The 26,176-nt window shown below is 44.3% G+C and overlaps 1 protein-coding gene across 2 annotated transcripts in view; it reads left to right on the forward strand.

The window, feature by feature from the left end:
* The first annotated feature begins 9,334 nt into the window (after positions 1 to 9,334).
* The window catches only part of C8H1orf21 (chromosome 8 C1orf21 homolog), a 233,337-nt gene continuing 216,495 nt past the window's right edge, over positions 9,335 to 26,176 (forward strand). The window contains exon 1 of one of the 2 annotated variants that reach the window (XM_030572238.1): positions 9,335 to 9,491. The gene's annotated coding sequence lies outside the window, so the exon portion shown is untranslated. The remainder of the gene's footprint in view (positions 9,492 to 26,176) is intronic. The other variant, XM_030572240.1, reaches the window with a different exon arrangement.

Consider the following 26,176-nt stretch of genomic DNA (forward strand, 5'->3'; position numbering starts at 1 on the left):
GGATGTATGTCCATCCGTTTGCATTTGAAAACGAAGATGATATTTGTCTGCACTTGTGCAAGTTTCTTCGTGAGGTTGATGGATTTCCACTCCATACGGCTAAATGCAGTGCCTTGCATGGTGTCAAGTATCAGAAGGGTAGCTGTGTTAGTCTGGATCTGTAAAAGCAGCAAAGAATCCTGTGGCACCTTATAGACTAATAGACGTATTGGAGCATGAGCTTTCGTGAGTGGATCTGCTTTTACAGATCCAGACTAACATGGCTACCCTTCTGATACTAATTTCCTAGTGTATATCAAGCCTTATTTCCAATGCAGAGAAAAATAATAATGTTGCCAGAAAAATGAATGAAGAAATACTCTTTAATGGGATGCTATTAAGGATCTGAGTCCTTAAATTTTACTTGCCTAAAAAAATGTATAGTTTCATAGGAAAAACTCTGGGGTTACAGTATGTGCTTTGGTTATTTAAATATACTATAGCAGAAAAATAAGTCACAAGCTAGCTACTGGGCTGGTCTACACTAGAAAGTTGGTCGACACAGCTATGTTGTTTAGGGGTATGAAAACTTCATACCCCTGAAAGACATAGTTTACCCATTGTAAGCCCCACCATAAGCAGGGCTAGGTTAATGGAAGAATTCTTCTGTCAACCTAGTTAACATCTTTCAGAGAGGTGGACTTACTACAGCAACGGAAGAACCTAGTTTCTACACAACAGCAGTGCAGCGGCAACTGTACCATTATAGCATTTCTAGTGTAGACATTCCCACGGTGTTTCTACAGCCTAAGATGGCACTGTGGCTTGTATTTGTTTTCCTAGCTCTGCAATAGCAGTTCACTAAAGTACTATAGCTACATTTTTCAAAGGAACCTCAACCCAGACTCCAATGTGCTGTGTGAACACCAGAATTTGTACTTGCAGATGGCACCCAAGGAGGCTTGCCCTAGTGAGAGTGCCCTGTGTACGTAAAAATGTTTTTATATGCAGGTTTGAAGCATGTCATCAGCTCCACTCAGCATCTAAGTTCCCCTGGGCATCACATCATGGCATTGAAGGGGTCTTTGCCTCTAGTGCCCCCTGTTGATTATCTCTTTGGCCCTGCACTGGCCTGTTTCTAACCACAACTTAGCCATCTGACTAAGTCACGTCTAGTCCACCAGACCCCCCCTTCAGAGTAACAAAAGTCCAAACGTCCTAACAAGAGCTCTTTTTCACCCCTCCAAGACTACTCTTCATCCCCTTTTCTAGGCTCCTCAACTCCACCCTGGGCTCAACAGTCATTGTATTGGTTCTTATGACTCTTTCTTGGTGTTAGTAGAGGAACCCAGCCCCACCCTCTGCTTCGGATTCCAGCCAAGGGACCCTGTGCCCAGTCTACACTATGGATTTAGGTCGGATTTAGCAGCATTAGATTGATTCAATCCTGCACCCTTCCACACGACTAAGCCATTTTTGTCGACTTAAAGGGCTCTTAAAATCAATTTCTGTACTCCTCCCCAATGAGGGGATTAGTGCTGAAATCGACATCACCGGGTCGAATTTGGGGTAGTGTGGACACAATTCGCAGCTAGGTCTGCTCCTTTAGACAGACGGCTGTTTCCTTGGGTCACTTCCTACCTCCAAGCTCCTTGTCCTGTTTCCTGGTAGCCTGTGGTTAATACAGCCTCTCCTTTGGTTCCCAGGCTTCTCCCCCAGTCCTCTCAGCTCCTTGTTCCTCCCTGTAACACAACCCCTAGGGCTGGCTGCCTCATTGGGGCTGGGCCTTGCCCTTCCAAGGCCCATCACAGGGACTAACTCTAGCTGTACAGCCTTTCCCAGAGAGAGGGAACTCTATTTCTCCTCTCTCCTAAGTCTCCTTTGTTTGACTGAGTTCACCTCTCTCTCTATGTAGTCCACCCTGAATCTTTCACAGCTGCGGTCCTATTGCAATTAAATTACCAGATCAAGGGGGTGAGAGCAGGAGAGGAATATCTCCTATGTCACAAGCAACTCTGAGACCAACTTCCTTTAAAGGGCCAGATAGCCTATGACAGGGCCCTTCTGCAGTAAAACTCACAGATAGTCTCATGGAGGGTTCTTTCCATAAGAACTCACCATCTTCACAGAGATCCCCTTTCCTCTCACATTGCCCTGTTGGGTGGGAGTGGGGTTTGCCACCCTCCTGTATAAAAGTCCATGAGGCCTGCCTCCTAACTTCCTGATCAGAATGCTAGGACATCCACATGGAATCTCTGTGCCTCTGTCCAGGTTCTGGCCCTTGGCAGTTCAGTGCTACTGGCTTTGGCTATCCCTGTGGGATTCTAGAGAAAAGATAATACAGCTTGGGCCATGTTTGTCATCTGTTCTGAGTAAACTCCATGGGTCTGTAGAAGGAAGAAAGTGCATCCCCGTTGGCTCTATCCACAGGGCCATCTCCAGGGGAGTGTGGGGCCTAGGACAAATCAGATCCCGACCGCTTGGGGATGCTGATCTGCATCGGCGGCTGGGTTGGCGGGACGGATCTGGCCTGGTGCTGGGCTGCCTGCTGCTGGCAATTGCCAGCACCTATCGTGGAGCTATTGTTGGTCACAGTGCCACAGTGGCTCAGAACTCCAGCCAAGGCGGGGGTCTTGCTGCACCGAAATGTGGGCAGCAGAACCCCAGTTGTGTGGGGCAGCAGCCAGGACCCTGGTCGCAGGACAGCAGCAGAGATCCTGGGTGTGAGGCGGCAGCTGGGACCCCAGGCACAGGGCTGTCAGCCGGGAGCCCAGGGGTGCTGCAGCACCCTCCACATCCCTAGTTCCCTCACCTATGTCTTCCAGAACCAACCAGGCTGGCCAATTGCACTGGCCCATGGGGCCCCCCAAAGCGAAGGGCCTGGAGCAGACACCCCAATAGTAGACACTCTGTCTATCCAGGCCAGCCCACCCCTCACTCCAGCACATCCAGTTCTCCCACCATTCACGCACTGCGGACCCTGGATACAGAGAGCACCCTCTGCAGGGCCAAGACTCTGGGGATGGCACTGTGGAAGTGGCTGAGCTTCCTTTCTTCATGAGGGGTCGGGGGTGAAATCTGCATGTGAAAGGGTTCCCTGAAGTCACAGATCTTGGGGGGATAACCTGGGCCTCTATCTTTTGTGCACAGAATTGCCCTTGTAAGTGGCCAGACTGCACACACAAATGCTGGTGCGTGCAAAATCAGAGACCAAGTAATGACATTTTGGCCTGATGTGATCCCATTGTGGAGCTGCTTTTATCCCAGATGCACAAACCTAGCTGCCTTGGCACACTGTAAGACACAGTGTGAATGAAGTAGTTAAAAATCAAAGTGCCAATGCTAATTTCAATTTCATTTTAATAAGTCAAGAGAAAAGGACAAATTAATTAGTCGGAACATATTTTCAGAAGCTGCTATAAAAACTGCACAATTACTTTACAAGATTCCTTTTAAATTACTTTTGTATGGAACAGAAAAGTAGGAAGAGTGTGTTTTTAGAACCAACTTTACTATTGTTTAATGAGTGGTTATTGAGGCTTTTCATTTTTAATTAAGGATCCACTCTTAATTAAATAATCTCTTTCAGCATTCTCTGATATGACTATTTCAAAATTTCAGCATCATATAAGCAGAATACGTTGTGTAGTCAGTCTACAGTATTCAGATGCCTCTGGGTTAGAGCATTTTGTAAGTAAAAATATATTATTATGCCATCTAACTATTACCTATCACCAGTAATTTATATGTGAAATTCCTAGAGGGAGGAAGCCGCATAGAAATGTCTCAAAGCTGTGGACCGAGGTAAATAATGTGTCATAATATATTTAGCAAACAGGAATGCAAACCACATAATATATGCAGAAAGGAGTGGAGAAAATACAGTCCCCTTGCAGGCTAGAAAGTTACTCATCTAGAGCCATGGGATAGATAGTTTAGAGGGGTGGGAGCCTAAAGGAGGATTTTTTTTGGCTTCCCCCTCTTACAACTAAAGCTGTCCCTGTCAAGATGCCTCCTTTACAACACAAGCTTCACTATGCATAAATGTGTGGATGCATTTATTCCTCAAATGACAGCCCTGTGCCTCCCTTGCCAATCCTGCCTCAGAAGGAGACAATCTCTGTCTCTCCCTTCTGGATGATTCATTCACTGTGCAGACTGTGCTGATAGAGAGGAGACAGGCTTGTTTGTAATGTTTAAACTGGGCAGTAGCCAGAGGCAGCTCCAGCAGCACAGCTGTGCCTTTGCTGCCTGTTATCCAGATCAGGCTGTGTGTGCCAGGGCTGGTCCAGACTGGGGGGGAAATCGATCTTAGATACGCAACTTCAGCTACGTGAATAACGTAGCTGAAGTCGAATATCTAAGATCGGATTACTCACCCGTCCAGACAGCGCGGGATCGATGTTCGCGGCTCTCCGTGTCGATTCCGGAACTCCGTTGGGGTTGATGGAGTTCCGGAATCGATATAAGCGTGCTCGGAGATCGATATATCGCGTCTAGATTAGACGCGATATATCGATCCCCGAGCAATCGATTTTAACCCGCTGATACGGCGGGTAGTCTGGACGTACCCCCAGTCAGTCACTCAGTTTGTCTTGTCTCTCTCACCACAAGCAGTGACTGAGCAGAGAAAGGTCTGTATCCTTCTCTCCCTAGCCCCTTTAGTGTGTGAGTGATTGAGAAACCAGTCAGTCTCTTTCCATGCCATCCTGAGTGTCTGGCTGAGCAGAGTGATATCCCTTGGCTGTTCTTCCCTTCTAACCAGGGATGGAAATGAGCAGGATCAGGTCACTTTAGTGTTCCAGTGCTTTTCTGGTGGCCCCCAGCAGTTTCTGCAGAATTTGTTGTCATTTAAAAATCACTAAATCCGTAGCCCTTCTTGCTATAAAGAAAACCCTCCAAGCGTGAATCAATGCCATTCAGTCTTGTTGGGCCTGTTTACATTAGGCAACTGTACCACTGCAGGGACAGTAATTACATTAAATTGCTGGTTGTGCTGTTTGTATGTGCAGTAACTCAGGTTTTGGAACACCCATATTGGCATGTCCATGCTCAGTGCACTCTAGACACCATTATTCTACCAGGGAGTGCAGCACTCTGAAAGGAACCTGGGAGGACTGGTTGTACAGATGCAACTACAGTGCCTGTGACTTCCTGTCCACACTGGAGGGGAAAAACAATACACTGTTGCAGCTGAGTATGAGCTAATGATTTTCTCTGTGGTGATGCAACTAATCAATGTTCTAACATATTTACCGCTCTGTGCGGTATTTTGAAGGTATTGCACCCTACATTTGATAACAATTGCTTTTCACCTATTGTAGGTAGCCTGTATGTCTATAAAAATTCTAATGTTTAAATCTGAGAGTCATGAATTGCTCCCTTCATCTCAATAGAACCTTGACTCTGAAACATAATAGTGCCATTTTCCCATCTGAGCTGTTTATAGAGAACCAATCACTGTAGTATATAAACATTGAACATAGTCAAATAAGAGTGGATAAGAACTCTGATTTCCCATTTCTGGAGATTCATCATTTGGATTTTGCTCTCTGTTTCATGTGGTTTTTTTTTACTCAATTTCCATCACCCTTCTTTTTGCTGGCTGGCTTTTGCAAATGAAAAAAAATGGGTTTGGCATTGGACTGTGGAAATGGTTAAATCAGAGTGCACTCGCCAAAAGAGCATTCCACTATGTAGGACCTCCCACTAGATATGCATTGCTTCCAGCTCCTGACAGTCTCACAGTGGGCAAATGGAATATCTCTGTCCCTGATGATCACAGTTGTCTCAGGGAGGAGAGCCTGCAAATGACAAGGCAGTCATTGAAGTAACCTGGTTCAGGCCCATAATAAGAGCTTTAAAGACTATGACAAGGACTGTGAATTGGTCCTGGTATCTGATGGTTTAGAGGGCATAGCATGCTCATGTATTCCTTAACGTTTACCCCATTCAGGAAGAGGAAAACTGCATGTAATAATTTCATCACTTTCTGAGAGCTTTGAGATCTAACGATTAAAAGCACTGAGAATTATTAATAGTAATTCACTGCTGATCATTATAGTAGCAACATCCAGCTGATGTTCTCCTTCTTCTAATTTTGGTATTATCCAGTTACAAAGGCTAAGAAGCATTATTTGTCCATTACTGCAATGTTTATATTTCATGATCACCTAGACACCTTCCAACAGAGATCAAGGCCTCAGTGTGCTAGGTCACTGGTTCTCAACTAGGGGGTATACAGATGTCTTCCAAGGAGTACATCAACTCATCTAGATATTTGCCTAGTTTTACAACAGGCTACATAAAAAGCACTAGCCAACGCAGTACAAACTAAAATTTCATACAGACAATGACTTGTTTATACTGCTCTATATACTATGTATGTAATATACATGTAAGTATGATATTTATATGCCAATCAATTTATTTTATAATTCATGGTAAAAATGAGAAAGTAAGCAATTTTTCAAAAGTAGTCTGCTGTGACACTTTTGTATTTTTGTCTTATTTTGTAAGCAAGTCATTTTAAAGTGTATGCAAGACAAATAAGACTCCTGAAAGGGGTACAGCAGTCTGGACAGGTAGAAAGCCACTGTACATATATATAATAAGAGAGGCCCTCCCTTGAAAAGTTTACAGTGGAAGGACACAAAACAGACAAAGGGTGGGAAGGAAACCCAAGGCACAGAGAGATGAAGTGACTTGCCCAAGGTCACCCAAAAAAGCTGGGAATAAATCCCCAGTTTCAGCGGCATTGGAAAAGTTTATAGTAGGGGTGTGTCATAAACAGATAGTTAAGAGTTAATGTCTCTTTTACCTGTAAAGGGTTAACAAGCTCAATGAACCTGGCTGACACCTGACCAAAGGACCAATCGGGGGACAAGATACTTTCAAATCTTGGTGGAGGGAAGTCTTTCTTTGTGCTGTTTGTGTTGTTTTTTGTTTGCTTTTGGGGCTAAGAGGGACCAGACGTGCAACCAGCTTTTTCCAATCTTTCTAAAACAGTCTTTCGTGTTCAAAATAGTAAGTACTAGCTAGAAGGCAGATTAGTCTTTTGTTTGTTTTTTTTATTTGCAAATGTGTATTTTGCTGGAAGGATATTTTACCTCTGTTTGCTGGAACTTGTAACTTAGGCTAGGGGAGAGAGAGTCCCTCTAGTTTATGTATAGCTGAAGACCCTGTAAACATTTTCCATCCTGGTTTTACAGAGATAATTTTTACTTTTTTTTCCTTTAATTAAAAGCTTTTTTTTTTTAAGAACCTGATTTATTTTTTCCCTTGTTTAAGACCCAAGGGGATTGGGTCTGAACTCACCAGGGAGTGGTGGGGGGAAAGAAAGGGGGGGGGAAGGTTAATTCCTCTCTGTTTTAAGATTCAAGGAGTTTGGATCACAGTGATCTTTCAAAGCAGCAAAGAATCCTGTGGCACCTTATAGACTAACAGATCTTTTGGAGCATGAGCTTTCGTGGGTGAATAGATGCATCTGACGAAGTGGGTATTCACCCATGAAAGCTCATGCTCCAAAACGTCTGTTAGTCTATAAGGTGCCACAGGATTCTTTGCTGCTTTTACAGATCCAGACTAACACGTCTACCCCTCTGATAAGCGATCTTTCAGGGAAAGTCAGGGAGGGGGAAAGGAGGGGGAATGGTTTATTTCTCTTTGTTTTAAGATCCAAGGAGTTTGGGTCTTGGGTCCCCCAGGAAAGGGTTTGGGGGACAGGAAGTGTACCAAAACACTATATTTTTTGTTGGTGGCAGCGCTATCAGATTTAAGCTAGGAATTAAGCTTAGAAGGGTACATGCAGGTCCCCACTTTCTGGATGCTAAAGTTCAATGTGGGAATAATACCTTGACATGGTGGCAGCGTTGGGAATGGTTACATGCAGCCAAGCCAGGCAACCTTCCAGACCCATCCCTGTTCCTGAGCCGTCCACAAGGGCCCCGTCTGTGTTACCAGAGACTCAGACAGAGGTGGTGGACCCGAATCCCCTGCCAACGATTGTAACAGCCGCAGTGCCTCCAGTCCCAGAACCCGAACTGGAAAAGCAACCAGCACCAGAACCGTTGCCAGCCCTGACGCCAGTGCTTGCAAACCCATCTCCAACCCCAACGCCTGAGGGCGCCAGCGGGCCTGAAATGGCAGAAGCAGCAGACAATCATACCCAAGAGGCTCAGCCAGAGCCTGAAATACCACCTGGTGTACCAGCAGAGAGCGGTTCACCAGCAACAAAAACAACCCTGTTACCTACATCGCTTCCAGAGGGACCAAGCCCAAGTCCACAGTCTAAGGAGGAACTGGTGTCCCCAGCCTCGAAGGAACAGTTCCAGACTGAGCAGGAAGCAGATGACAGCCTTCAGAAAGCTTGGGCGACGGCACGGAGCACCCCACCGCCTCTCAGCTCTTCTAATCGATCCCGGTTTGTTGTAGAACAAGGACTTTTATACAAGGAGACTCTTTCTGGTGGACACCAGGAAGACTGGCATCCGCAAAAACAGTTGGTGGTTCCAACTAAGTACCGGGGAAAGCTCTTAAGCTTAGCCCATGATCATCCCAGTGACCATGCTGGGGTGAACAGAACCAAAGACCGGTTGGGGAAGTCCTTCCACTGGGAGGGGATGAGCAAGGACGTTGCCAATTATGTCCGGTCTTGTGAGGTGAAATCCCCAGTTTCAGTGGCATTGGAAAAGTTTATAGTGGGAGTGCTTAAAGCCATTGAACAAAACTATAAACCCACTATACAATGGAAATCACTTAAAGTCAGGTGGTGCTACTGCACTCCCAGTGCCCCGTGTTCCAGCACCCCATCTCCCGAGTCCTACTGCAGTGCCCTAGTCACTAGACCACACTGCCTTTCAGGTAGTTTGAGCTCTTTGCAGCCAGTGTAGACTGGTGCTTACCGTACGCTTTTCAGAGTCCCTTCTACTTTTAAACACCCCACACACTGGGGCCCCTTCCATTCCCCCTGGGAGATCATGCCACAGCCTCGTCCATCTGCCCCCGTCGGGGGGCGGGGGAACGGTCTTCTGGAGCGTTCTCTGCCTTTGTTCCTAGTTCATCCCCTTTCCCCTAGTGCTGCCCCAGGGCAGAGCCGGGGTCGGGGCATGAGGAGCTATTGGGCGGGAAAAGAGGGAGCCGGGAAGGGGGAAGCAAGGCAGCAAGCAAGAGAAGAAGGGCGGAGACAGCACATTTCCCCCCGTTCCCCTTCCCCCGCCGCCCCCTTCTTCCTGCCCTTTCTCTCTCCCTCCATCCCTGTCTCTTAATTCCCTCTCTCCCCGCCCTGCCTGACCGGGCGGAGCGCGCCCTTGCTGCCCCTCCCCTTCCCCGGTCGGTCCCGCCCCCTGCTGCCCGGAGAGGCCACTCCTCTGCTGCCGCCGGGAGCGACCCACGGAGCCGTCTCCCGGAGTTGGGGCTGCTCGTCTCTCGGCCAGGCCCTCCCGCCGCCCCGGGACTGGGGGACCTGCCCCAGCCGACCCGGCAGGAGGCGGAGGGGCTCGGCGGCCCCTGAGGTGAGTGTTGCCCCGTCTCCCCGCTCCCCTGCGTCGGGAGCTAGTTGCGGCGGAGCCGCCCCCGGGGGCCTGGTGGGGAGGCCTGCACGGTGGGGAGCGGGGAGGCGCTGGAGCGGGTGCCGAGCTGCTGGGGAAGGGGGCAGAGATGCTGCCTCCGCCGCCTCCTGCAGTCCCCTCGGAGGCCTGGCCATCGCATTTGCTGCTGCCCTTTGCGAGCTGAAGCGGTGGAACCCGCCCACCTCCCCAAACCGAGTTTCCAGGGCGATTCCGCTCCCTGCAGCCGCCTGTGGGTGCAGGAGCAGGGGGATCCCCCTTTGCCTTATCCTCCCCCACAAAGGCTGACCTAGTACGTGCTCATTTCTGTGCCTCTGAGATTCCTCTTCCCTCTATGTATTATTCATATCCCTGATAGGTAGGCTGGCTGGAACAGATTTCATTCCTCCTCTGCAGTTTGCAAAGTGCCCCTGCTCCAGAGAGAGGTTTTCGGGGGTTTGAGTGTTCCTCTCCTCTGCATGTTGCTGGTTTTGTGTCTGTTTTTAACCTAGATTGCTTTACAACCCATTCTTAATGGATCTGGCCATAGCTTGTGTAGCTGAAGTGTACATTAATATCAAAAGTAAGACACTAATGTTCTGTGGATTGTTCTCAGATCACAGGAGTTAGACAATGTAAATAATTGGCTGGAGATTTCTTATCTGCATAAGGAATGGATGTCCAGGGAGAGGACCTCCCTAACAATTTTTGTTTAAAAATATTTTTAGTGTTTAACAGAAAATGCATTGCAACATCCAGCGGATGTAACGCAGCCAGCACTTACACCATCACTGACTTAACTGTAGATGTCAGACTGTGCTTACCCTCATGTGATGTCAGACTCCTAATATACATTGCAATGGTCACTTTAGCGCTGGATGACGATTCTGGAGACAGTTTTCTGTTGATTTATAGAGTGGGATCAACATGGACAGAAGTAATGCAGCCACCCCCTTATTCCCCCCATAGAGTTGGTTATGCTAGAGAGACAGAGAAGGCAGTTGCCTTGGGGGCAGCAGAATAATCAGTAACTGTCTGCAAGGGTGACTGCAGGCTGGTAGGAGTGGATATTTGCCAGCTTGCCTGGGGCAGAGCTAGAGTTGGCCACCTTTCCTTTGGAGCCCCAACAATACTTAAACGGATCACCTATACAGGTTAGAGCTGTAGTTCTCAACCCGTGAGCTGCTTGTGTCCCAATCAGCATACAGCTGCGGCTTGTATGACATCCTCAGGGCCATACAGGTAGTAAGTATATTATGTGGATGTAGCCCACATAACACATAGAGCGCTGCATTTGTGGCCCACAATGGTAAATAGGTTGTAAACCACTGGGTTAGAGGGTAGTTTGCTTATATGAGTCCAGTCCTTTGCATCTCTGCTGAGGCTGCCAGTAAGGGTGTCAGTCATGATGATGACTTTTGTTATGTGAATGTCTGTGCATTAGAAACTAGACAAAGGCAAACATAGCTGGTTTTGTATAGGCCCCTAGTAATGACTCTTGGCTTCTACTGACCTGGATGTGGACTGGTGAACTAGGGATAATTAGAAGCTCAGAGCACTGTAGCCTTGCTGTTGCACTTCCTTATGTTAGGGGATCCCAAATTATGTTTGGCTTTGGCTTTGGTGCTTGTTTTAATTAATACTTCATTATGATATTAAAAAAACCTTTTCACTGCTCTGCCATGATTGAACAGCATTTAAACATAGAGTATATCTTGGGAGGTATTTACTGTGCCTGTTTATTTACAAAAGGCACAGACATGGGTGAAAAGTATTAGAAATGGCAGTCATGCTCATTCTGAGGTGGGAAAGCCAGAGGAATGTTGCATGGGTATGGTTAAAGCTGTAATTTACACCTGTGATGTCAAACACCTGAATGATACATTTTTAGCTGACATGATGTGTAAATTATGGCTTTTGTTTTTATATGTGCAATCATTTATTTTGAAAATCCTTGTTGTATAGTTGACTTTAATATTATAGTTGGAACAAGATACAACAGGATGTGCTTTTATTATTCAATAATGTTCAGTGATTGAAAACATTCTGCTTTATCTTGTGCCTTACAGCGTACACTGGGTGTGAGGATGTTACATAGCATCTGCACACTGTGTCATGTTTTGTACAGTACATAGTAATGAAAGCATTTACCTGGTACTGAAATTTTCCTTTTGTTCTGCGTAATATCATTATGTGTTGCATTTAAAAGAATGGTGTTACTATAAGTGAGCAATTTCTATATCTCTTTCCTGGAGAGAGAACAACTAAGCTGCTCAAGTCTAATGTAGTTTGTTGTGCAATCATACTAATAAAGGTTGACATTATTGTTCAACTTTAGGTAAACAAATTCAGTATAACACAATAGATTAGAATTAATATTAATATAGTTGAGGTGTGTGCTGTACTTTATTGTTGAAAATACTTTACAAAAACATGTTTAAAAGGACAGTGTTGCGTATTCAAAATCACATTTAGAACAAACTTCTATGCCTTTATCATTCTGTAATATAACTGATTATATGTATTCCAGTAGCATCAACCATGTGTTGGCACCGTCCACGCTCACAGGTGGAGTTAGTGCGTGCTCCAAAGGCCCCAACCATGTAAGCTATTGCATGTGAGCAGATCCCTGAAATTGCGTGGAGTCTGATTGCCTTGAGTGGGGCTCCACGTGGGCACATACTGATCACAGTGAAGGATCAGGGCCTAAGATGACAAGCAACATACAATCAAAGGTGTGGTTTTGTTTAAAATTAATATACATCTGCTGTACTTGGCAACCCCGCAACATTATGAATTAGCCAGTTTCTTCTTGTTGTCAGAGAAGAAGTGTGGTCGGAGGAGCTATTTGAAGGAGTGGTCTTATGGATCAGTGCAGGGAGGAAGGTCCATGCCTGGGAGCAAGGTGAAAGATGTGAAGATGGCTGTGGGAGAAGTAGAGATTCAACCCTGGCATCATTGGTGGAGCTGAGTTTGGGAGTTGATAAGAGACAAGAACAGATAAGAAGGGAAGAACAGAATTGTGAAAGGCCTGAAAGGCGGGGCCAAGAAGCTTGAACTTAATGTAATGGAAAAGAGGGGAGCTATAATTATTTAATATAAATTATCTTATGGGCATTACAGTAGTTCGGAGGAATTAATGTCTTTTTTTTCCCCTGTGTTTGTGCAGTGGTCTAGCACAATGGAGTCATGATCCATGATTGTGGCTTCTAGATGCTAAGTAACATCCAGTTGGGTTTGGGGGCCCTGTTGCATTAGGTGCTGTACAAATTTAAAGGTAAACATAGGCCTTGTTTCAAAGATCTTATTATCTAAGAATACAAGAATGCTTATTATCCTATGTGATAGTGTCATTTCTTTTTCAGGGAGAATGGGATGATTTTTCTGTTGCCAATGCAAGTTATAGTTTCATTTCGATTTTCATCTTGACATGGGGCTCAGTCTGCTCCCATTGAAGTTAATGGAAATTTGGCCTTTGGCTTCGGTGGAGGTAGGATAGAGCCCATGTTGTCACTGTCTGCATGCCCCTGAACATCCTTTATCAGAAATTAATGGAACAGCATTAAGTTTTGGATATAAACTCACCAAAGCAACTATGCATTCAAACAAGGCTGACCCCTCATTCTTCCCTGGTTGTGTCTCATCTATGCAGCAGGTGTGGTCCTACATGAATGGGTGCCACAATGTTCATGCAAATATATTAGAGCATTATTGGGTTGTTGTGTGTGCAGTTAAGATTATGTGGTGTACCAGGTGCCCTTTATAAATAGATTGCACTATAGATGAGGACTGTCTGGGTTAGAGAATATCATCCCGTGATGTAGGACCCTCTGAGAGGGGACAATATATAGTGCAATACCAAAGCCCTGTAATACAGCTGTAATTTTAAAAGCAAATAATTTTAAAAGCAAATTTTCTTGCAGGTGTGGATCTATCTCAACTGTGTTATACTAATATAGTATTTTTCTTGTTTTACTGTCTTAAAAATATGTGGTACAATCTCATAGACTCTAGGACTGGAAAGGACCTCGAGAGGTCATCGAGTCCAGTCCCCTGCCCTCATGGCAGGACCAAATACTGTCTAGACCATCCCTAACAGACATTTATCTAACCTACTCATAAATATCTCCAGAGATGGAAATTCCACAACTTCCCTAGGCAATCTATTCCAGTGTTTAACTACCCTGACTGACAGTTAGGAACTTTTTCCTAATGTCCAACCTAAATCTCCCTTGCTGCAGTTTAAGCCCATTGCTGCTTGTTCTATCATTGGAGGCTAAGGTGAACAAGTTTTCTCCCTCCTCCTGATGCTCCCTTTTAGATACCTGAAAACTGCTATCATGTCCCCTCTCAGTCTTCTCTTTTCCAAACTAAACAAACCCAATTCCTTCAGCCTTCCTTCATAGGTCATGTTCTCAAAACCTTTAATCATTCTTGTTGCTCTTCTCTAGACCCTCTCCAATTTCTCCACATCTTTCTTGAAATGCAGTGCCCAGAACTGGATACAATACTCCAGTTGAGGCCTAACCAGCGCAGAGTAAAGCGGAAGAATGACTTCTCGTGTCTTGTTTACAACACACCTGTTAATGCATCCCAGAATCACATTTGCTTTTTTTTCAACAGTATCACACTGTTGACTCATATTAAGCTTGTGGTCCACTATGACCCCTAGATCTCTTTCTGCCATACTCCTTCCTAGACAGTCTCTTCCCATTCTGTATGTGTGAAACTGATTGTTCCTTCCTAAGTGGAACACTTTGCATTTGTCTTTATTGAACTTCATCCGATTTACCTCAGACCGTTTCTCCAATTTGTCCAGATCATTTTGAATTTTGACCCTGTCCTCATCTGCTGTACAAAACTCTGTCTTTCTAGTTTGTGCCTGTCACTGTGGTATTGGAGGGCTGGGGGAATACTTTCCCTCTTATCTCTATACAGAGCAGTAATATGATCAGTAGCACAATACTTAGTGATATATCTTGGACAGAAGATTACAAGCCTTAGCTTTTTTACATAAACGCTAACTTAGTCACTTTCATATACAGTACTTGTGCTAGAGTATTTTCTTCACTACACTTACAATCAAATACCAAAGATACACTCAATTACAGGCATTGTACATGGCTTATTTTATTCAATGAAAAGGTACAAATCCTAAAAATAAAGGAATGAGTTTTCTATAGCAACATTTCTCCTGTACATAGATTTCAGTGGGTTTTTACTGAAAATCAGCTTACACAAGAACTGCTGTATGCCAAAGAAGGACTTGACCAGTTTTTGTTTGAAGTTTCTGCCAAGGTATGTTTTAGGGCTTGTCTACATCAAAAAGTTGCAGCGCTGGTGAGGGGGTTACAGAGCTGCAAGTTAGGAGGTGTACACATCTGCAGGGCATCACCAGCGCTGCAACTCCCTGTTTGCAGCGCTGGCCGTACTCCCGTTTTGTCTCGGGTGTAGAGGATCCAGCGTTGGTGATCCAGCGCTGGTAATCAAGTGTAGACACTTACCAGCGCTTTTCTTGACCTCCGTGGAATAAGCAGGTATCCCAGCATACCTGAGGAAGCCTCTCTGGTAATCAAGCAGGTCTCCTTCCCCGCGGTTTGCTCCGGTGTTCTCCGAATCCCCCCCCAAGCGGGTCTCCTTCCCAGCGGTTTGCAGGGGGGTTCGGGGAACACGAGAGCAAACCGCGGGGAAGCAGGTCTCCTTCCCCGGTTTGCTCTCGCGTTCCCCGAACCCCCGTGCAAGCAGGTCTCCTTCCCCGCACCCCCGAGCAAGCAGGTCTCCTTCCCCGCCGTTTGCAGGGGGGTTCGGGGAACGCGAGAGCAAACCGCTGGGAAGGAGACCTGCTTGCACGGGGTTCGGGGAACGCGAGAGCAAACCGCGGGGAAGGAGACCTGCTTGCACGGGGGTTCGGGGAACACTGGAGCAAAACCGGGGAAGGAGACCTGCTTTCCCGCGGTTTGCTCTCGCGTTCCCCGAACCCCCCCTTGAAGCCGCCCAACAGCGCTGCAGTGTGGCCACATCTAACACCACTTGCAGCGCTGGTTGCTGTAAGTGTGGCCACTCTGCAGCGCTGGCCCTATACAGCTGTACTAATACAGCTGTAACAACCAGTGCTGCAAAATTGTAGAGGTAGACATGCCCTTAGTAAGGTATCTGGTGTAACATCTTGAGCGATGTATGTCTGAGGAAGGTGAGGAATGGAATTGAAAAGTTGCACTAAGGAGCTTTGTGTTAAGAACCATAGAATCAAATAAGGAGAGCATACTTCAAATAAAACAGTGTGGTGCCTGAAATTATTTTTTGGCTTAGGTTTCAACTTAATATTCAAATCATACTGAGAAAGTGTGTATCTTACCAAGTTTCTTTTTACATTCCACATTCCTCTGAAAACAATTCTTTGGAATTGTGGTTTGAAGAATTTCCACTGAAGAGGTTTCCCTATCAATGATGGAGGAGTACTGTGCGAGTCTTAGTGGTCACTTGGGTGGCAGAGATTGTTTAAATTAGACTTTGGAATTGGTGCCAAGTGCAGTAGTTGTATAGGATGACTTAACACCCGTTCTCCTGAAACTTCTTAATGACTGTGCTTTAAAGTATTGCTGCTTCCCAGATGTGTGCAGCAATTCCTTAAAATTACATTTAAAGTGAGAGGTATATTCCAGGCTGTGACAAGCATATTCTACTTTGTTATTAAAGTAGGGAAGCTTAATTAATGATGCCAGATGAAACAATACATAAGCATGGTGAAAATCTAATGGATTCCAGTAAAACAGAATAATAATCCAACAGCATCTGTTATCTCATGTATGCCTAGTGTAGTTCTCCTTAAGGAAAAGTAATTCCGGAATAAAGATAAGATGCTACAAAATAGTTTCACCTGAATATTGATTGCCTGATGAGGCGGCAGTGTGGTCCACTTCATGGGGCAGTGGAGTAGAAGTAAGGAGATGTGGGTTCTAATCCCATTTTGGCTACTGATCTGCTGTGTGACCTTGGAAAAGTCACTGCACTATTTCCCCTCAGACCTTTGTCTCCCTTGTTTGTTTAAATTGTAAGCTCTTTGTGGCAGGGATTATCTCCTACTATGTGTTCTGTACAGTACCTAGCAGGATGGGGCCCTGTTCTTGGTGGGGGATTCCAGGTTCTCCTGTAAAACAAATAATGTATTTGAAAAAGTCCTCAGAGAGCATAGAAGACATCAGGACCTCTTTGTAAGTTTACTGTGAGCAGTCTTAGGTTTGGCTGCCGCCTATCATTTATTCCACCAATTACAAGAAGTAATAAAAAATTCCAGGACTGAGGTGTAGAGCACTGAGGTTTATGAAGTATATATTTAATGGGCAAAATGCTGCAGGATCTGTATATATGAGTGGGCACTTTTCCAAAATAGTGTTTGGAGCCAGAACCACTTTGCTACTAACCAGCATTTTAGCCCTTTAACATATCTGTAAACATGACATAAATACCATAGCCTCATTCACTCGATTCCAGTAAATGAGGCATAACTATATTCCAACTATGCATCAGAATATAAAAAGATTCTGGACAACTTATGCTGTATAAATGGGAAAATTTACCCAAATTTTCCAGATCTGTGCACTGAAAATCAGTGGAGAGGGCCTTAACTCATGGACTTTCGTTCTTGGGTTTCTACCCCGGCCTCTGCCCAAGTCCCTTATAATAAAATGAAAACAATTTTTGATTTCTTAGTAGTGATGCATGTTTGGCAAACAGGCCTCTGAATTTTAGACTTGCTCACTAATCAGGATTTGTGGGGTATGCACATGTAAGGACACTGGGTAGTGAGATAGGGAAAAGAACAGAGCATCCTTCCTGCCTTTCTCATGGGAGCATCGGCCTTTGCAGTGATTCCAGTGCTTCTAGATGGTATGTGAAAGTTGATGTGTAGCCAATGGGGATTTGTGCCTGTCATAGTTCACTCTTCTATAATAAGAATTTCTTTTAACTGCGATGAACAACTAGAAAAAGTTCTAAATATCAGATACTGACTTTTTGGATACCTCTACCTATGAAAGTAATGGAGAAAATGCAGATGGGTGAAATTTGGGTAAAATAAGATGAATATAAATGTCCTGAAGGTTTGCTGAACAGCCACTCCATCCTTGATATCCATTAGGGGAACAAGCTAAGCTTCTTCTCCCTTCTGATGATACCCCAGTAGGATCTGGTGTTTACCTGCCTGTTAGCGTAAGTACAGGTGCTGTACAGCATTGATGTGCCAGCAAAGTTTGCCATGGCTCAGTCTTATGTTGAAAGTAGATTTGGGTGTATCTACTTCACTTGGTGGACATCTCCAATTCCATGGAGTCCTGTGAAGTAGGAATGGACAGCGATCCTTAGTTTGTGTTGTGGTTATGAGTGGAGTCAAATGGCTCAGGAGAGCTCTCGATGCTATTCTTGAGGGTGGTGTTCTTTCTCCTCCATTGACACTGCTCTTAGTAGATAAGCATAACTCAGTAGCTGAAGTCTGGTGGATACTGGAGATTCGTCAGTCTGGTATCCATAGTAGCTGCTGGGACCAGCTTTCTCTTATGTGATTCTTTATTTCTGTGACAGTCTTAAATGGCAAATTGGAGCTACTGAGTCTTCCAGAAGAGATCATATTGAGTAGATGAAGTGCAGGGCCTTCCTTGTTCAGGCATGAAGCTATGGCAATCTCACCCCCTCAATTATCATGAAAGTACATTAAGGTGTATTCTTTAGTGGTAGGCTCAGGACTTGTCATAGTTTTAGGGGGATTTTTTTGTATTATCTGCATTATGTTTTTCCCTTCAGGCTTTGTTTCCACTCTGGGATCGAACTATGCATGTTGCCTGTTTCTTACAACATGTATTTTTAGTTTATTGCATAGCCTCTGGGTGTGGGTACCTATAAATGAAAGTTGACTCTAGAGCTACTGAAACCAACCTGAAAATCTCCCAATGAACAAGTAGTTCAAAAGCATTGTTTTTCCAATATTCAAAAAACCTAATAGCTCAAACTGAATTCCCTCTGTCTCAGTTGTGTCGAAGGAGCAAGATCTTCAAGATAAAAATCTCTTCCTGATTTTTGGGTGCTTCCCATCTTTCTCTTTTTGTGTTTCAAATTCCTTAGGGGATAAACTAAGTAACCCTCAAATTGATGTTTGGGAAGTTTTCCTTTCTTACCCTAATTAAAGTGGTTTATGTGGAATGATGTTTGTGATAGTCCTTCCCTATTCCCCAACCCCATCTTGGAGGCTTCAGATTCCTGCCTCAAATCGTCATGTTTCAGTCTGCAGAAATATCCTCAGAAAGCTTTTAAAAGCAAAACAGTCAGCCTGAGTGTTCTGAAACAGCTTGCTCTAGCAGACGACCATGGTACAGCACTGGGTGAAGACATCAGCAACAGGGAGTGAATCTGTTGCAACTAATGCAAACGGTCATACTCTCTCAGTGTCACAGAGTAGTAAAGACTGACACATGACTAATGGGTAGATTATGATTTTTTCTTTCGATGACAGAAGCTGACTTTGGTGTATACTTCCTGTAACTATAACATTTGACAGACTCAAAACACTGTCACAAGGTTGTATCCTGCCCATAGAGGGTAATATTCCTCAAGTTTAAAAACAGCAAGAACTTTAATGCACAATTAAAGTTGAGAATGTATTCCTCTCCTATGAAGTTAAATTCACTTGCATGCACATCTGTGAATTTAGGATGGGGTTTTCAAAACTGCATCAGGGAATTAAGCACCCAATCTCAATTGACTTGCAGTAGAATTTGGTCACCTAGCTTTCCTGAATCCCTTTGGAAATCCCAGCCTTCATCACTTAAATGTAAGGACACTCTCAATTATGGTTCCAAAACCAGTCTTGATATAGTGTCAAGTATCAGGGGGTGGCCATGTTAGTCTGTGTCCACAAAAACAACAAGGAGTCTGGTGGCAATCTGTTAGTCTTTAACGTGCCACCGGAGTCCTTGTTAGTCTTGATATAGGCTCTGTGCCCCTGCTGATCTTCAACAGGTGCTCAGATACCCCAGATTAATTTAAATACTTAGATAGAACATATAGGCAATGGACTTGTGTGTGTATGTGGCTAGTGGGAAGAAAGGAAGTTATAACTATAAAGGGGTTTGGGAGGCTAGGAGCTTGTCACTAGGTACAGGGAGTGGATGAATCAAGACAGTTTGGCACCTGGGAAGACAGGCTTAGATATTTGTTGCTGGTGTGATTAAAAAGTTGAAGGGCAGGTGACTAGGGAAGTGGGCTGCACATCTTATTCTGTGGATGGTTTCACAAAGTAGGAAACTGCCTATTCAGCAGTGGTCCAGGGTGAGGTTGATTTTCCAAGGTTTACATCTTGCCTAGCCTTAATCCGTAGAGTGTGGCTAGTTATCAATATTATTTCAATTTTCTTATGGGTAACTGTTGGGCTTATTGTGGACTCACTCCTTACAACAGTTGATGAGGTTCACAGTTTTTCAGGAGGTGGCTTGTGATGTTAAATTTCTACTATTTGTAAAGGATCTTGAGTTTAAGGTAACACAGATAACAATGCTTTCCAATTATTAATTAACATAATGTGTGTTGTGGTCCATTAAGAGTGGGTGTCCATACACAGTGATTCTACCAGCTGCAAATTACTAGCTTCTGTAGAAGTCAGAAAACATTGGATAGGCTATGTAACTCTTGTAGTTAAATAGACTCATCAGTTAGTCAAATAATTCAAAGGATAGTTACACTTAGCATAGTTCAGAAACATTTGTTCAGAGTAAATAAAATATTTCAGCCATGAATACAACTGTTGGATTTGGCTCAGACCTTATTGTGGATCTTAGGCACAACTCTGGGCAAGAAATAGAATGTGCACTGTACCACCCAGGAATAACGTCAGGAGGCATGATGATTCAGAGACACTCCTTCAGTTTCCTCTTTGCTTCTGGGAGCTAGTAATTTATTCCTGGTCTGTAGTAGCAGTAAATTATTACCTATGCCATGCTGGTTTATCTGCTCTGACCAGAATAGCTAAAGGAGTGGAACTAAGGCTTTGCCCATTCTCTGCCCCTTCTGGATGACTCCTCACGCACCTGCTCTATGAAGGGAGTAAACAGATGAATAGCCCGGCTCACTCCTGTGTGCCTTGACTTAAAACCAGGTGGTCCATGAAAGGCTATACGAGAGGATCCTCAGTCCTTTGTCCAGGCCAAGGCACAATATAGTCCTCAGGCAAAGCTCTTGTTAAGTCAATGGACGTTTTGCCTTAGCAAGATTTGCAGGATTTGGCCCTTAGTGTCTAACATAGCCTTGGATCATTTTAGGAGACAATAAATTCATAGGCTGATAATTTAGAGAAAAGATTGATTACAGTCTATTTGTTCAGCTTGGAGGCTAGGGAGAAGGAGCTGTGGGCTCCCCATGACTATTGAAGGTTAATTGGAGAATGCAGATATTTGTTGAACAAATGTGTTATCTCCTCTCCCTCTCTTTCCCTCTCTGTAAAAAGGTTTAGGGTATATTATAGGGCACAAATAGGAATTGGCAGTCTGTCTTGACTCTGCAAACATGTGCTGCTCCTGAGGGTATTCTTTGCCAAAAAATTAAAAATTCTGCAAATTTTATTTGTCAAATGTGAAGACTCTAGCATGGCATTGGGGAGCACAGACCACTGGCTGCACAGAGGTAGGAGATCACTCTGCAGCTCCCCTGGGACACAGACTCAGTGGTGAGGCTGCAGCCAACCATGAGATAGTGCAAGGACTGGGTTTGCCCCAGAAACACTCCAGGGTCCTGCCCCTCTGTGCCAGATGCACCAGGTGTGAGCAAGCAGGCTCAGCCCAGCAGGATCCAAGTATGGAAGGGCTTAGTGTGGGTTGAGAGGGTTCTGTGTGGGGCAATCTGGGTGTGGGCAGCTTAGTGGAAAATCCAGGTGCAAGGGAATCTGGATGCACAAGGGTTTGTTGAGGGTAGGGGGTCTGGGTGCAACAGTAATGGGACTCTCCAGGGGGGTCCAGGTGAAGGTGATTGGAGCTCAGCAAGGGGGTGGGGTGTTGGGGTGTGTGTGTGGGGAGGGGGGGTAGAGCTTGGTAGGTGGGTCTGGGTATGGAGGGTTCAGTGGGAGGGGTCCTGATGCTGGTGGAGTGGGGCACAGTGGAGTGGGGATCCAGGTGCAGTTGGTTGGAGCCCGGTGGGGTGGAGAGCTGGCTGTGGGTGACTCATCACGGTGGTCCAGGTGCAGGGAAGTGGGGCTTGGAAGGGGGCGGTTCTGGATGCTGGTGGGGAGGGGTGAGGCTCAGTGGGAAGGTCTGGGTATGAGGGGGTCTAGATGCATGGGGGTTGGGCTGATGGGGGAGCATCTCCCTGTACAGTGATCCCTCACCCTGTAGCTGAGGAGCAATGGGTGCAGGAAGTGGGGGAGGAGTGGAATTTTCAGATCTTCCTGCAGCCTGGGGAGAAATCTAGGGGTGGGTCTGACTTGCCCAGGATGCTCTGCAGGGGAAGAGGAAGTCCCATCCTCCCAAGCCCAGCTGGGACTAGCAGCTGAGGTAGTGCAGAGTAGGAGCCACCAGCTGGGTCTTCCTCAGTCCAAGTGCCTGCCCCACAGTGATTTACCTCTCTGCCAGCTGCCTTGGGCACCCAAAACATACTGCTGGTTGAGGGTCGCATGACCGCTCTTGTGGCTTCCCTTTGCTTCCCTGTCAGAAAATCACTTTTCTGTGGGGAAGCAAAGAAATCTGCGGTTGACATAAATTTTGCGCATGCGCAGTGATGCAGAATTCCCTCTGGAGTAACAGTGTGCTTAAAATTAAGCATATGTATATTTATAAAATTGAGGCTCTAACAGGTGCAGTTTACCTTCCATTGTACCACCATTTTCAATTATGCCAGTCACTGCTGTGATAGAGGAGAATCATTTCTCCCTTTGTTGCTGTAGAATTCCCATTACAGTAATGTTAATGGGAATTATATGAGTGGGTTGTGGTGGAGGAATAAAAAAGGAATATGGTGGCCATCTGGGGTTGTACATTTTCCATCTCTTCCCTTACTTACTGTTACTTAATCTCCAGTTATGCTACATGCAGCTATCTTTAACAGTCCTTCTGTTGTTTATCCTGTACACCAACAGACATTGTGTTAGATCTATACTAGAAATACTAAGGAGGAATACAATTTTACAAAGTGAATTTGAAGGGGAAGGGAGGAGAAAGTAGAGTAGGAAGAGCAAGCAAAAAGGAAAAGGAAATGAGGTAAGACTGAAATAGCTTAGAAGCATATGGTAGGGAGGGAAATAACACTGCTCTACAGCCAAAATGCTTCTGAAATAAATGTAGTCCAACTTTACTAATTCTGGATCACTGAGAACGAAAATAATGCTTAAAATTGTTGATTGGCTCTAGTTTTCAAGATATGCTATTGGGTCAGTATATACGACCCTTGACTTGGGAATGGTGGAGGATAAGTGAGTTATAAAGGGAAGGGATCTCAATTTAAATCAGAAATAACTAAAATACATCTTTGACTGGATCTATGAATAAGTCTGTGACTGGGTTTGGACAGTATTTGCTTTTGAGGCAAAACAATGATGCAATCTGAAGCTGGTATTGCATCATACATGATATGAATTGCATCATGTTATTCCTAGAAGTCATGGATGATGCAATCATAACGAAGCTTACATAAGTCTGCTGAACAAATTGCCCAATATTAGCTCTAGAAATCATACAGTGTCATGCTCTCTTATTTGTCAGTGTTTGATTTTGCAAAGAGACACATTTCTGTTTAGCTAAAGTGAGCAGAGATGCCTCGTACTTGTGTGAACAGTGCAGATAACTTCTGCTATGTTTGTGGTGAAGTGACTTTTGCATCACAAAAACGCAGTATAACCACTATGGTTAAGAAAGCCTATCACCTTTATTTTGGCTGCAAAATTGGAGATCAGGAGAAGAGGTGGGCCCCACACATATGCTGCAACACTTGTGCAACAAATCTTGGCCAGTGGTTGAACAGGAAAAGGAAATCTATGCCTTTTGCAGTGCCAATGATTTGGAGAGAGCCAACAGATCATACCGGCAATTGTTACTTCTGCATGGTGCCTCCAATTGGGAAAGATGTGTCAAAGAAGAAAAAGTGGACTGTGCATTATCCAAACATTCCATCAGCTATACACCCAGTACCCCACGGAGAAGGACTGCCGGTTCCTGATGCAACAGAATCATTCTCACTTGAGTCAGATGAGGAAGAGGATGAAACTTCTGGTCCTGAACCATCAATGTCACAGGACCCACATTTTCTCCCATTCTCCTCCTCTGAACCACATCTCATAACACAAGGTGAACTGAATGACCTTGTCAGGGATTTGGAACTACCCAGGAGTAAGGCAGAGCTGTTGGGCTCCAGACTACAGCAGTGGAATCTCCTGGCAGGCTATCAGGGCAAATGGAGCCCATCGATGCTTGCAGACTATTGCTGGACAGTGACAAGAGATGCTCCATTTAATGAATACAAGAGAGACAAGGCAAGAAGCGCCGAGTAGACACTGATTAGGACTAACCTATGTACATAATAATTTTTTGCCTTTTGTTTCATAGTAAATTTTATTTATATAACCCTTTTGCTGATTTTTAAAGTGTTACATAAACAGGACCGGTGAACTATTATCATGTAAAGCAACCATAAACACATGAAAAGACCTAGGTTTACAATTTATGATTAAAACTCTACTATCTACACAATATACATAGACATAAAATGTAAAAACTTAGATATCTTAGAAACAGTAGCCAATCAGTTATTTTAATTGTCATATTTGAATTCGGCACATCAAAATACATAATAAATATCACATTTTATCTCTGAAGCAGACGACTTCTCAAAAATTGTAGACCACTGTAATAGAAGGAAAAAAATGCTACTTACAAATATAGCAGAAATATTTTGGAAAACAATAAGAAAGATACTGTAAAAATCATTCTACTGTAAAAACATTGTTCTGGTCATCCATTTAAAAATAATTTTTACAGAACAGCATGACTGGTTGGTGAACATAGAAGAGCAAATCTAGAATGGTCTCTAGCGGTACAACTAGTTGAAAATTTTTGAATGGAAAATTGGAAAATGGCCTTTTTAAAAATTTTGCAAAAAATGACTCTTTTTTAATAGAATTCTTTACGTAAATGTATATAGAAGTTTTTTGTTACCCCCAAACCAGTGTTTTGGTAAGTGAAAAAGTTTGTTTTATCAAAATTGGGTTTTGAATAAAGAACCTATCACAGTTTTGATAATGTTTTAGATGTTCGTGACAAAAGTGTTAAAGTATTTTGCAATTTTTTTTTGAAAAACAGGCCAATTTAGAAACTTTTTTGGGAAAAAATAGTTCAGAATTTTCCATTGAATGAGTTTTCATTTTTTGGCCAGCTCTACTTAATAGTAATTTTACAGCATCTAGCTTGTTGAAAGAAGTTCTGAGAAGAAAGCAGTTTTGAATTGAAAGATAGTATTAATTTAGTTTTCTGTCCAGTTCTGGACCCCCATCTTAACTTAAGCTGCCTGGGTGTTTTACAGTGATGATGTCAAGGCTTTCTAAACTCCTTTGTCAGAATAAACCCTGGCAGTGTAATTCTGCTGAAGCAGCAAATTTGCTTTCATTTAAAATGCATCCATATTTTGGAAGAATGTTCTATGACTCCTCCCCTTCCCCCCCAACCCTAATCTATTTCACTGAATAATTTATGTGTGTGTGTGTTTATAGTGTAGTACATATAAATACCTAAAATGCAACCCCAGGACACAGCATGTCCGGTGGAGTTTACTAATAATGTTGCCCACAGCCACTCTGTCCGTCATGGCCTGATGAAGACAAAGCTGATGGATCGTAGGTTTTTATTGTTAACAACCACAAACAAGTCAATTCCTGTTAATTTGTCTTGGATACAGTATTATGGGTGTGTTAATCTAGTTTTATGTAAACAAGTTATGTAATTATCAATGCAAATTTGGTTCTACTGTCTATGTTCCTGCGTTTGAATGAATACCTTGGAGCCAGATTCTGGTGCCGCTGACGTAAGTGGCAGCTTTGTCATTGAGGTTAGTAGGCCTGGGATTTGACTTCCTTATGTTTAAAGGCAATATGGAAAAACAACAATTTTGAGTAACCCTAATTGTATATTAAAAGGGGTGCTTGAGGGATTTACCATAGCTTTAAAAGCCTTTTTTAAAAAAAAACCTGTTCTATAACAATATCTTAGAAGGGGTAAAATATGTTTCTTTACCAAAAATACTTCCCCTCAGTCTTGTGGGCATGCTGTTCAGGTGATGTAGGTGTTCATATGCTCCCATGTGGGTTGTGGTACTTGACATAGTGGCTCCAGACCTGCTGTCATAACCCAACCTCATTCCACATTATGGGCAGGAACCCACACCATTTGGATTAGCGAGGGAGGGGAGTTGATGCATTTCCCTGCTGCCCCATGGGAGAAGGGATTCAGAGCAGTGGTTGGGGACAGTAAGCCAGCAGGATGCGTGTAAGCCGGTCGTGTCGGGGCTCGTCCCTCTCAGGCGTGGCGGGGAGCTAGGGCGCCTCCTAGCATGCCGCAGTCCGGGTAGGCTTAGCCCCTCCGCAGGCATTGAGGGGGGGGTACAGGGTCTGCAAACAAGGTAGAGCCCCGGCCCTC

This window comes from Gopherus evgoodei, chromosome 8 (genome assembly GCF_007399415.2).
Source record: "Gopherus evgoodei ecotype Sinaloan lineage chromosome 8, rGopEvg1_v1.p, whole genome shotgun sequence".
NCBI classification, from domain to species: domain Eukaryota; kingdom Metazoa; phylum Chordata; order Testudines; family Testudinidae; genus Gopherus; species Gopherus evgoodei.